Source organism: Papaver somniferum, chromosome 8 (assembly GCF_003573695.1).
Source record: "Papaver somniferum cultivar HN1 chromosome 8, ASM357369v1, whole genome shotgun sequence".
NCBI lineage: Eukaryota > Viridiplantae > Streptophyta > Magnoliopsida > Ranunculales > Papaveraceae > Papaver > Papaver somniferum.
This window is the reverse complement of record NC_039365.1, coordinates 146,643,452-146,656,354: the sequence shown is the minus strand read 5'-3', so window position 1 is coordinate 146,656,354 and position 12,903 is coordinate 146,643,452. Positions and strand designations below refer to the sequence as shown.

General features: G+C 35.9%; 1 long non-coding RNA gene across 1 annotated transcript; it reads right to left on the bottom strand.

The window, feature by feature from the left end:
- Nucleotides 1-3,162: 3,162 nt before the first annotated feature.
- On the bottom strand, nucleotides 3,163-5,747 carry LOC113303389. The gene is made up of 2 exons (XR_003337459.1): nucleotides 5,441-5,747; nucleotides 3,163-4,008 (listed from the first exon to the last, which is right to left on the bottom strand). It is a non-coding gene; the product is annotated as an uncharacterized LOC113303389 (long non-coding RNA).
- Nucleotides 5,748-12,903: the final 7,156 nt, after the last annotated feature.

Here is a 12,903-nt window from a genome sequence, read left to right as displayed (position 1 = left end):
GTAATTTCCTGTTTCCTGCTACTTCTCGTACACTTCGTACATATTGTACTTAATACCACCTAAATTATATGTCACGTGGTTGGCTACAGTAGAAGAATAACTCTGATGGTGCTGAGAGTTCCTAATTTCTACTACAATTTTTGACTCACGACTCTTATAAGTTTCCTGCTGCCTTCTACTTCTCATACACGTACATATTGTACTTTGTCACAAAGCTTGGTTATACCACCTAAATTCTATGTCACGTGGTTGGCTACATTAGTCCCTAAAAGTCAATATTTATCATTACCTCAAAATAAGATGGCGAATTAAGTTGAGTTCCGTCTTATTAGCTTCCGCATTAACAGATCCTGAAAAACTGGAATAGAGCAAATAATTTCATTTCTTAAACGGCACGAACACTTGATTGGTATCGGTTAAGATGAGCAAGTAATTCTATTCCTTAAACACCTCAATGTATTGAGGTAATGATACCCGAAAAAGAGTTTGTAGAGTTATTTCGCATTTTAATTTATAAACTATGTTTAGTTATTTTTTTTCCTGCTCAATGGCAATGATACACAATCTTATACAAATATAAAGAAAAGAGCCATTTTTGGTGAAGCCTTCCTTTTGGTGAAGCTTTTTCACATGACAACAATGCCCCTCCGGGTTTTTTTAATTTTTCTTCTAAAGTTTCGTGCAAAAGCAAGGAAGAAACGATGGATTTTTCAAACGCCGACAAAATGCTTGCGAGTTCGATTCTTGTCGTCCCATTTTAAGTTTCATTTTTCTCGTGACCTTTTTCTTCTTTCTTTCGTCTCCAAAGAAAAAACTTCTTGATTCAGAAATTGGTTTTCGTCTCAAAGAAAAAACTTCTTGATTCAGAAATTGGTTTTCGTCTCGAATTGGATCCCTATTCAAATTAGTTCTCAAATCTGATTAACACAGTTACATAGATTATCCTATTCAATTCTTAAGATTTCAATCGAAAAATCTCGGTTTAAATTTCCCCGCCCTATCTTTACATCAACTGTCTTCGTCCCAAATATGATTTTGTAAAATCACGGCGAGGTAGGAGGTAGATTCATCAACATCAAAAATTTAATCAGAGTGCAATTCTGATCTTCTACAAGCTTGAGAGGAGAAAGATTTATCAAAATGAAACAAGCTACATTTAGTCACTCCTTTGTTATTTCTTAGGGATTCCGAGCCATAGCATTCCAATTTACAAGTAGATTAATTAATTCAAGTCGTTATATTCGTCAACGGAAATGAGATGTTCTTATGCATTTGAAAATTGATTTTATTTAATTGCATTACACAACAGTCCAGTACACCTGTACAAGATGAGCGTGCAAGTTTGCATGTCTCATCTCTCTGCGCTAAAGTATGACTCTGTGGTTTGGGTATAGACATGTTCTTATTGTCTTATTGATATCCATATCTAACGCAATATTGATTACCGTTTGACTTGCCAGGGATTCCGATCACCACGCAAGAGAAGAGAGCACAACAGTGTAGAGGGAGGTCAAGGAGAACGGCGATCTGAAAACCAGGTGATTTATTGCTCCTAACTCGTAGGATTTTCTCTGATCAGATGACTAAGGTTCACTTAAAAAAAAAAAATAATTTCGTTGGTTACAGGCATTTTATGCTATCCACACCTCTAGATTTTTTGGACAATCAACAAGAATTGAACAGATTTAAATCAATTCCCACCTCTCTGTCCCACACTTTCTCTTTCTATAAAAATAAAACCATTCATGTCCACGAAATTATCGATGTTTCTGCATCTTCTCTTATAGTATTTTCAGCTTCCATTATTTAATCTATCAGGGGCACCAGCAGTTACATCACCATCCACAGTTGATATTCCATTATACCATACTCAGGCTGCTCTGTAACAGGTGTGTTGGACGAATAGATTAATTAGTCTGGAGAAGTAGTATGTGGTGAAACCTGCAATAGTCGAGCAAGGGTCTCTTTGCCAAATGTATGAAGAGCAACGGGTTTAGTACTATGGTTTTTTAATTTAATATTTGAACTAAACTGTGGGTGTTAATCCTGAAATATTCTGTTTACAGCTGTATCAGAAACAACAGATTCACCAGCAAGCACGATGAAATGTGATGTTTGAAACAACAGATTCACCATTGGCGTTCCCGCAGCCTTTTGTCAGTCGATCGGGTGCCACTGACATTCCCCTAACCTTTTGTCAGTCGATCGGGCGCCATTGGCATTCCCGCAACCTTTACTAAATTTTTCAGCCGATCGGGTGTCATTGGCGTTCCCGCAGCCTTTTGTCAGTCGATCGGGTGCCATTGGCGTTCCCGCAACCTTTTGTCAGTCGATCGGGCGCCATTGGCGTTCCCGCAACCTTTAGTAAATTTTTCAGCCGATCGGGTGCCATTGGCATTCCCGCAGCCTTTTGTCAGTCGATCGGGTGTCATTGGCATTCCCGCAACCTTTTGTCAGTCGATCGGGCGCCATTGGCGTTCCCACAACCTTTTGTCAGTCGATCGGGCGCTATTGACGTTCCCGCAACCTTTTGTCAGTCGATCGGGCGCCATTGGCGTTCCCGCAATCTTTTGCAAATTGGTCAGTCTATCAGACGCCATTGGCGTTTCCGCAACCTTTTACAGTTTTTGTATTTGTTCAAACGACCTCTATGAACCCTCGCTAGCATGGTGCCAGAAGCACGTTACTAGATTTTTTATTTTTTCTTGTTCTTTTTGTTACACAGCAGATCATGGATTTCACAACAAGACAATATTGTAGCATACGAAAATGTTGGGCGCTTTATACATAGTTTGTTACCCAAGATGGCGGCCTATTCATATAGCTAGGTATCAATATATACATTTCATAGGATGAGAAAGCAACCTATACATGTGACTAGGCGACTACATATTTCATGAAGCATAAATATGAACATTCAATTACAATTTAACTAAGCCATTTCATACCTTTTAATTGACTAAATACACTATTCTCAATAGAATATTGAATTTATAATCAATTATTGACTATTCTTATAGTGACGGGTATCTACAATGAAGCCTAGAAATGTGTATCCTCAAGAATGAACAAGATCATAAACGGGCATCATGCAAGTCATACATTTAGAGCATATTCGAGATAAAAGGCGAAGAAAGCAAAAACGAGAACAATATAGAGTTCAGAGGTGGAAGTATTAACTAAAATTATCAATTCTTAATCAATGTAAGATCATGTGTTGGAACACTTTGGCAAGACTGCACATTAATAAACCAAGTGACGACCCACTAACATGTGCAAGTAAATGATTCAAGCATGAGAAAATGTTGCAGATTCGCTATAAGGGCCAGGAACTTGCATATATATATATATATGCAAGGCTAGGTATATCTAAGTGGTACTCTTTAAATGAATCAAACTTGAGGGATTAGAAAATGCTTACATCCCAGGGAGATGCCCGTTTCTCTGGACATAGGTAACCGCCCATCGGCTGAGACTTCAAGGGGCTGGTTTATCTTGAATGTTGTTAATGAGCAATCGGTGCCTAGTTGTGACAATAGTCAGCGTGCTTCCTAATGACATCATAGTTAGGCTAGACTGCTAGCGCGCCACTACCTTGTGCTCATCCGCTTACCATACTGATAACCTGAATACATCAACAGTCGAGCAGTAGACTCCGGTTTTGCAAGATGATTGATGATAAAGGCGCTTGGACCACACGGTTTAGCCATTTGCGAGGCAAGGATGTTGTCTTGTTCATCTAGTTGTTGTTGGTGTCAGCAGTATAGTTAGTGGCGGTGAAAACGTACGTCGAGTGTCTGTTGGAGAGGCCGATGGTATGACCTTTCCAACAAACTAGCGCTTTCCCAATGTTCCCGTTGTTGCTTCACTTTAAGCATCTCCCAGGATAGATATCTGATTACCCGGTCAAAAATTCCCAACTGCGACTCTTCCTTACTTTCCTTACCAAACAACATGCCTCTCTTCCTCATTGATTGAGGTTTGATTCAGGAGGCTTCAGATTCAATTCTGAAAACAGTGAACCAAGATTAGATGAATTATTGAAGTTTCGAAAGCTGGGCATCTTATTGTTTCATTGCAATTAAGAACTTAAGCAATTTCTTAATCCTAGTTACTGTAATCCTTCAAGTACAGACATAAGTGTCGATTAGATGGAAATCTAAAGCAAATAAATTCAAAACAATTTGGAGGGTATTGGAGTTTATGCATTATGCTCGAGCATAGGGACCGATTTTAAACTAAACATTTTCTCCAAATTTTTTTTGATTGCAAACTTAAACTAACGGCAATTGTCACAAAAAAATTATACAGCAAAACAACTCGATAGAAACGGATGTGAAATTAAATTTTGTGAGTTTTTCGAATCATAAAATAAGAGAATCTCGTCAAGTAAATCGAGATTGAGTGAGGAGGACTTATCTATTTCGTCCAGTTTATCGGTGGATCTACCAATTCCATCTCCAGTTCCTTAGATCAAAGGGCGAGCTATTCTTTCTGGTTAAACAGTGGCGTTGGTGAGAAATAGGTAAGCGGGACTGCTATGGAGTGGAAGAGAAGAAGTGTACATGCGCTGATGAGCTTTAGAAAAGTGGAGAGGGGATTCTCCTACGAAAGCGCTGATGTACCATGGGGTAGTCGGAGAACAAGGATAAAGGGGCTCTGGTGTGGGCGCTGATGGAGTCAAACAACGGTGATGCGGTGGTATGTTTGATGAGCTCAAACAGTGGGTTGTCACCAGTTTTCGTTGGTGCTCTGGTCTGGTAGTTGAAACGCGGAATGGGTGTGAGACGCGGCCATGGCAGACGCGGAGATAGGAGTCCAATTTTGTGCACACTCCTTTAAGGAGTGTGCACGTAACAAACCAATCACATTGCTCCTTCTTAACCAATAGTTATCCTATTTTATAAATTGATTTTTATTATCGGGCCTTCTATAGGATGAGAAACATGCATCTGTCCGTCACAATATTTGTGCAGAGAAAATAAAATTGATTTTGATCAATCAAATCGTTGACAAAATTCTTTCAACTACAACCATATAAAAATATTATCAGTTAGAAGTTCATCTGATCATCCACTGAATCGACCAGATGATTCGGACCGTAAACAAATTGCATCTGCAGAAAAACGGGTAAAGAAGATGAACTGTTCGGAAACGGACTTTACTTGATCCGACCCACGACCCACATTCGACCCATATTAAAAACCCAAAAACAAATGCACAGAAAATTTGGAATTTCACAAATTGAAATCGAAAGTTCGTGAAATTGAAAAGGAAAATTAATCTGAGTAACCAATTCAATAGATTTACAGAAAAAAACTCATTAACATATTTCAATTTTTGTTACAGAGAATGAATGGAGAAGAAGATGATTATCAAATACAAAAGAAACAATACTTATTTGATCAAAATCTACAGAAGATTATTAGGCTAAAAGTACCCTCCAAGTTGATTGCTTTCACCAGAGATGTTGTGATACTGAAATCGCCATGGAAAAAATGTTTTCTTCTTCTACACCTCAGACTTGGGGAAGTCTAATGATTTCCATAGTTTTTAACTAATAATCAAACACTGATGGAAAAAAAAATCAGGTAAGAACCCATCACTCAGAAGCAATGATTCTGTATTTCAAATAAATAGTTTTGTGTTGACATACTCACACCGATCGAGATACCTAGAACTAGAACAAGCAGCTTTGATTTTTATTATTAACAGAGACCTTGCTTTTATCGGATGTAGAGGACCAGGGATTTTGTACTCAAGAAAATATCAAAAGTTGGTGTTAATATTTACAACCTAACACGTGGGTATACAAGAAACTCATAAGAAACATGTGGCATGTGCTACTGTTAGAAGAGTAATGAATTTGATGGTCTGCTCTGTAGCAAAGGAAAAAATCATTCATGGCCACGTCCATATTTCAACACGGCCAATTCACACATGCCTACGTGTTCTCAATGGATTAGATAGAATGAGAGTTTCCTAAAACTGCCCAAATTGTTCTTTATTTTAGTTGTTGTGAAAATAATAGGCAGGAGGTAATAATATTGATGCATTTAGTAATGATATCCGTCCCTAACAAAACAGCCGTAAAGTATGCCGTATTACTTAAAACTAGATATGATTGGGTGTTGGTCGACCTACACTGCTGCAACAGTTATATAGTTATGTTTTAATTTAATTAAAATCTATAAAAGGCAATCATATATTATACTAACCTAAATTATAATGCTTACGAATAAGGAAATAGGTATTTAGTTTTGGGAACGAGAGGTGTGATATTTTACGGTCCTTTCATTATTCACATCAGTTTATAATTGATCAATCAATTAGAGATCATGTTCCATATGTACAGGACTCCCCTGATGGGTCTCTAGTTAAAATTCAGAAGTGATATGGGATTCTTCTAATTCCTCTTAATTTTTTTTTTCTTTACGTTTAGGTGCAAGTTTATGTTTGGTTATTGTCGGTTTTATCTCTTAGAAATCGTGGTACCAAAGTGTTGAGTGGTACAAGTTAAGTACAGGTTTCGATTGATCGGAAGTAGAAATTGGACAACAGCAAAGAAGGCATCATGAGATCAGCCTGATGCCTAGATCAATGATTTTGGTTATTAATTGTTTCTAACTGATTATTCTTAGATATTCTAAGAGCAATTCATGATTATGATATAGAAAAATGTAAGGAAAATGACTAAAATACACGTAATACAAGTGATATGAGATTTGTTACTTGATTAGCTAATTCATCGTATATGATTTATATGATTTAGATTGCTAATTGAATATCAACCAGGTTTGCCAATATCAGTTCGCAAATCACGGATTGAATAAATACCAAATATAGGATTAATGCACGACTACATTATAATTTAGGAGAATATTGGATGCAGTTACCTTTTTAGACTTTAATTACACTAAAAAATAATTTAGTTAAATGAGATAACCATCCGTTAACAAGAAATAATGTGATTGGTTTGTTACGTACACACTATTTAAAGGAGTGTGCATAAAATTGGACTCCGGAGATAGAGAGAGCTGAGGTAAGACGCTAAAGGGTATGTTGAGAAAGGAGGACCCGCTGAAAAGAAATTAGATGGGAATTGGGCGGCTGGGCTAGAGACGAGCCTTCGGGTTTGGTTGCCAAATGTTGAGGGGTGATTTTGATTTTGGTTCTACAAGTCCTAGCTATAACATATCCAATTCCCAAGAGAGAGAAAGAGAGAGAGAAAAATGATCCCTTTTATTGTCCTATATGCCTATTTATATAGACTTTTCAAAAGCCTTTCATTTTATGATTTCATGTCACATGTCATAAACCTCCTTAATTACTACTTATGCCATTCCTTCTCTAATACAACCTCCTCTTTGCTATTAATTTCTTCCATGTCCTTTCCATCTTACGGATACTTTCTTAATGGACTTGGGCTTTAGTCCCCATGTTTCATGTTGGATTTGCTTCCCTTTTGGGGGCACACTAGCCCGGCTAAGGAGTAATATTTTTCATGTATCAACAGTTATTGTCTATTTTTTCTTATTATTTTTTAAGAAGAGTCCATGCTGTATAATTTCATTTAGCGCCAAGTTTATGAATTTTGAAATATAAAGAAACAAAAAAATGAAAAATGTACTAAGATTTTACATTCTGCTGAAGAATTTGACATCTTGTTTTTTGATCATTAACATCGTATATGTCAGGTTCTTTAATATTCATAGCGATTAATATCGGTCTTATTTTCCGAATTAGATCGTCTTCCCAAAACATACTTGATAATAATGCAGAAGCACCACCAAAAAATGCCATTAAGGCTATTATATAACACGTCTTGGCAGCGTATGTAAGCTATCAAACCGATCAGATAAAAAAATCTAAAATCACAATTTTTTTTATTGAAAGCACTAAATACTAATTACACAAACCCAAATTCACTCGGTAAATATGATATCTCATATCAATTCCGAACAAATCTATCTCTAAAGATGAAAAAAATTGTACAGGAAAAAATATTTTGGGATAATTATTTGAGAAAAATGGTAATTCAATGGAGAAAAGACGGAAGATATAAAGGAAAAAAAAGTAACAAGTGGTTTAGGAAGGTGAATAATATTTTGGGATTGTATATGGCCTTTACATCCATTTTAAGACCACAATCCAATATTTATTTATTTTAAATGGATTTACGACTACTTATGATATAAGGGAGTTTGGTTTTCCTCTTTGTCAATATTCTAATTTGCACTTTAAAATAAGTATATAATAGTAAGACATTTGGAGATCTGATTCCAACTTCGTAACATGTTGCAGATTAAGGTTGAGCTTGTTACCATGCTCATTCTTAAGTTTTTCTGAAGTCAACCTCACACTTAGTGTGTGCACCAACCGAATTTGGTAAATACAAAATTTCACTGTCAAACATGGCAGATTCCGCATATATATGCCAAATTATTCTTATTTTATTGTACATGAAAACATTGTTATATTTTGTTTGTTTCTTTGTTTGTTTTTTTTTGCGCCGATTGCGATGTTTTAAATGATAAGCAAATGGCTTAAACCTTTTGAGGCTAAGACTACATGTTTATAGGCTTGACGGAACACCTCCTCAATGATAGGCATTCTAGAGTTTTCCTAGATTTTCAATTGGTGCTTGATTCCTTTACATAATGTTAGACTTATGGGATTAGGAATACATATGAAATATGGTATCTACAATGCATCTCTATTAAACATTGGTTTTAACTTTATTCCAGATGTTTCGGTCCTTGCTTGCTGCATGTACAGCCTGCAAAACATGATGGTGGAAAACTAAATATTGATGATGATGTTGATTCTGCTAAAGCACATGCACCAACCATTGCGAGAGACAATAATGACGTTGAAAAGACGAGGGTACCCAAATACACCACAATCTTTTAATTTCAACCTATAAGTTCGATATTTTAAGTGATTGTCTATGGACAAAGTCGAGACAATACAACTTCAAGATATTCACTTGATAATAGTTATGGCCCGAAACAGATTTACTACAGGATAAATATCAAGTGATTAGGATTAACGTACAAGTATAATTTACTTTATTATAATAAAACAATTATAATGCGAAAGTAAAGTAAACGACACAACAAGATTTTGTTAATGAGGAAACAGCAAATGCGGAAAAACCTCGGGACCTAGTCCGGTTTTGAATACTCTCAGAATTAAGCCGCTATACAAATAATAAAAGCCAACTCCGTGTAGTTGAGACCAAGTAAACTATCCCTAGATACTTAGTTCCCTCAGTATTCATGCGTCTTCGAATTTTTGGTCACGCACGTGAATCTCAAGATAGAAATTACTATCTCAAGTTGTTTTACTCTTTTTAATCGTATTCCAAACAGTAAAGGAATTAAATTTGTTTGGTAACCACTCAATTAAATCTTTGGTAAAAGATATGTTTGGATTATCAACAAAGGCTCTGATGTTTAATCTAATAAACTCCTTTGTCTCGTCAGATCAATCCAAAACTTAATTACCGAAATAATTAATTTCCGGATTCGCAATCAAACAATATATAACTCAAAGAGTAACTATAAAGTGATGATGATCTTACACAACTAGATAATCACAAGTCTATAAAACATAAACAAGATCTAGTTGGATCTCAGCCGGTCAAGATGTGTGCAAAAACTAATAAGAAAATCTTCTTTGTCTTCAAATCTTCATTTTCCTTCTCAATAACCCGCACAACACAAACTTGAATCCTCTTGTGATCAATCACGTAGAGAACGGAGTATGTTAACAATGGATTATCACAAGATGTCTTTAGATCCAACAATGGATATAAATATCCCGTCGATACATTGATCAAGTTTGAGTGACCCTCATGTCAAAAGAGAAGGCTCTCAAGAATAATCAAACTAGGTGCAATCAAAGTTTCAACAACCGTTAGTCAATTAAATCAATGATTGAAAACTAAAATAACAATGCAATTATCTAGTTTCACACCAATGGTACTCTTAGAACTTCTTGATTCCACGGAAGTCTTTGAACGAGCGGTCGTAAGACATTCCGCCTAATTAGGTTACTTTCCTCTCCGAATAGACGACTCCACCAGAAACAACATGAATGAAGTTTTCCTGGCTCTTAGGATAGTTTGCAAGAAAGGCAACTCAAGTATTTATGGACCATGGTTATTTGGACAACAAGGAAACTTCAAAACCGAAAATATCCTCAAGATATGCATTAAAGTACCTAATTTCGATTTTCCTATTTCCTAATTAATGTCAAACAATATTTCAGAAATCTCTCTTAGAAAATTTCTATTAATAGTTTAGCACATTAACTAATAAACATTTCCTAGAGGTTATGCTTTAATTGCTGGTAATTAAAACATATAAATTGAAAATCATAATTACATGCTTTTCAATATTTCGGTTTGGGATCACCTTGAGCATCAAGGAAGATCTTTGAACATTAATAATAAGAGTTATGTACATGTTCAAATAATGTCGACATCTAGAAGTTTCCTATCTTAGCGAACCTTAATTCCATATTCACACCACATAAAGGAATATGCGAATATTAGAAACTCGATTTTGCTCTTGGGACTGGTTATACCATGACTCCCGAACTAAGTTAGGATCGGTTCTACCATGACCCCCAATATAGGTTATGACCGATTATACCATGCTTCCCAAAATAAGCTAGGATAGGTTCTACCATGTCACTAGATATATGTTATGACCGGTTATACCATGCTTCCCAAAACTAGTTAGGATCGATCGGTTTTACCATGTCTCACAATATACGCAATGACCGGTTCTACCATGTTTCTCAACACTAGTTAGAATCAATGATCGGTTATACCTTGTCACACAATATAGGCTATGACCAATTCTACCATGTTCCTCAACATAAGTTAAGATTGGTTCTACCTTGTCATCTTGCATTGATCATTCAAATAATATTCAATGAAGAACCAAACCAACACACTCATGATTTCCGTTTCGATTATAAAACAGCTTCATGCATCTACTTCCGTAAACCAATGTAATAATACGTAGTTTTCTAGGATCAAAACTCACATATATCCCACACATAATCAAGTAACTATATCCATAGATTATGTTTATGTCGTATTTACGAAGTTCAAAAGATAAGCGTTCTAATACAATGTTAAAATCATAATATGTAAAGCTAGGTTTACATATGCAGAGATGCGACAACTAGAACCCTATTAGTGGTAGTGCAACCACTGGGAATCACTTCTAAGAGCTCTAACAACCGAGTTATGGGAGATGCTAATAAGTCAAAGACAGTAAAAGAATAGTTGGCCAAGAGTATAATTTGAAACTTACTTGGAAAACCTGTTTCGTTTCATAACTTCAGATGTTGAACTACCATGGTACATTTCGGGAATAATCACTGAAATCAAGGTGGAAAATAATACAATAAACCATCCAAAACAACTATAGAGAAGGACATTAAGTGACGAATAGACTAGAAAATCTTGTTGCGAATGCAAATACCATCTAGTCGGCAAACCTCTCAACATCAAACTGGGACCACACAACCTCATTTGCACTAGTCAAACTATAATAGACGGCTCATCGGGTAAAATATACTCTCGTGCAGTCACTAGTTAGTTTTTAATAAAATTTCATTATTGAGAAGAAACAAAAAAATGAATAATTTGTAGTCAATGCAGAGCGGAAATGATTTATATCACGCGGGTTATACCGAGTAAGAGAGAGGGGGTGAGACCCACATTAAACACACCACCTGTTAAACCGTCGGGTCATGGGGGCCCATCCCCTTCTCTTTTGCGTTATACACCGCGGGATCCAACCCGCGGTGAGTGTATCACTCCGTTCAATAATTTATTCTATTTCAATGCAAATTTTTTTTCGGTAGATTACTTACTTCCTGGCTGTCTCTGCGTCAGTATAAGTATATGGATCCTGTTAATCTATGCACCCATGCATAAATTAAGACCTACAAATTAAGTATACATTTATATTGGGTTCTGGGATTTATTAATTATTCGTATTGGGTTTTGAGATTTGTAATGGGATAACAGCCGAGTAAAATATTTCTTTTAATGAATAATCGGATTCCGTAGCTGCCCTTGTACTATCGGGACATTTTGGGCCCTCTAATAGAGTAATACTAGTTTGGGAAAATTAGGGGGAGACCCAAAAAAAATAATATTCTCATTGTCAAGCCCACAATTAATTTTGGGTACCGTGACACCCATAATTATTTCCGTGACACCCATAATTATATGAAATTCTTAAAAATGTATGCATGACGGATTATGCATCTGCATGACAGGTTATGCATCAAGGGTATAATTGGCAATGCAACTTGGATATAACATATCTAAAAATCCGCGCCTTGGAATGTTACAAATTTTATATCGTTGGAAATCTTTTTAAGAGAGCTGCGCAACGAGTACAAACAAGAATATCAAATTTTTGTTTTTCACGAAAAAATCGGAGGTGATCATCATTTTAGGCAAAATTTTCAAAAACTTGATACATAACCATTATGCAGCCACCAAAAAAGATGCATAACACATTCTGCAGACGCATAACAAATTATGCAACCATTTTCTCCACTGCATAACAAATTATGCATTTGGTTAACAAAGTTATGCATCTATAACAAGTTATGTAACCATTGTAGTAGTGCGTAAATAAAAAATTGATGCATTATGCATCTATTTTGTCGATGCATAAAAGATTATGCAACAATTTTCCCGATGCATATTGTATTATGCAGCCATATTATCGGATGCATAACAGGTTATGCATCCATTTTCGTGACTGCATAACATGTAATGCAAATGTTATTGTAGGTGCATGACAAGTTATGCAGTCTTTGTTTTTGTTGGTTTTAATAGTGACAAAAAAGTTGTTGCATAAT